Here is a 1390-nt window from a genome sequence, read left to right on the forward strand (position 1 = left end):
TCCTCATCCTCATCCTCATCCTCTTCCACATTCTCATCCTCATCCTATCGACATTCTCATCCTCATCCTATCGACATTCTCATCCTCATCCCCATCCTCATCCTCATACTCTCCCTCATCCTCATCCTCATCCTCGTCCTCATCCTCTTCCACATTCTCATCCTCGTCCTCATCCTATCCTCGTCCTCATCCTCATCCCCATCCTATCCTCCTCCTCATTTTCGTCCTCATCCTATCCTCGTCCTCATCCTCATCCCCATCCTATCCTCCTCCTCATTTTCGTCCTCATCCTATCCTCGTCCTCATCCTCATCCCCATCCTATCCTCCTCCTCATTTTCGTCCTCATCCTATCCTCGTCCTCATCCTCATCCCCATCCTATCCTCCTCCTCATTTTCGTCCTCATCCTATCCTCGTCCTCATCCTCATCCCCATCCTATCCTCCTCCTCATTTTCGTCCTCATCCTATCCTCGTCCTCATCCTCATCCCCATCCTATCCTCCTCCTCATTTTCGTCCTCATCCTATCCTCGTCCTCATCCTCATCCCCATCCTATCCTCCTCCTCATTTTCGTCCTCATCCTATCCTCGTCCTCATCCTCATCCCCATCCTATCCTCCTCCTCATTTTCGTCCTCATCCTATCCTCGTCCTCATCCTCATCCCCATCCTATCCTCCTCCTCATTTTCGTCCTCATCCTATCCTCGTCCTCATCCTCATCCCCATCCTATCCTCCTCCTCATTTTCGTCCTCATCCTATCCTCGTCCTCATCCTCATCCCCATCCTATCCTCCTCCTCATTTTCGTCCTCATCCTATCCTCGTCCTCATCCTCATCCCCATCCTATCCTCCTCCTCATTTTCGTCCTCATCCTATCCTCGTCCTCATCCTCATCCCCATCCTATCCTCCTCCTCATTTTCGTCCTCATCCTATCCTCGTCCTCATCCTCATCCCCATCCTATCCTCCTCCTCATTTTCGTCCTCATCCTATCCTCGTCCTCATCCTCATCCCCATCCTATCCTCCTCCTCATTTTCGTCCTCATCCTATCCTCGTCCTCATCCTCATCCCCATCCTATCCTCCTCCTCATTTTCGTCCTCATCCTATCCTCGTCCTCATCCTCATCCCCATCCTATCCTCCTCCTCATTTTCGTCCTCATCCTATCCTCGTCCTCATCCTCATCCCCATCCTATCCTCCTCCTCATTCTCGTCCTCATCCTCATCCCCATCCTATCCTCCTCCTCATTTTCGTCCTCATCCTATCCTCACCCTCGTCCTCATTGTATCCACTTCCTCATCCTCATCCTCTTCCTCATCCTCTTCCTCATCCTCATCCTCATCGTCATCCTCATCCTCATCCTCTTCCACATTCTCATCCTCATCCTATCCA

Source organism: Lupinus angustifolius, chromosome LG09 (assembly GCF_001865875.1).
Source record: "Lupinus angustifolius cultivar Tanjil chromosome LG09, LupAngTanjil_v1.0, whole genome shotgun sequence".
Taxonomy (NCBI): domain Eukaryota; kingdom Viridiplantae; phylum Streptophyta; class Magnoliopsida; order Fabales; family Fabaceae; genus Lupinus; species Lupinus angustifolius.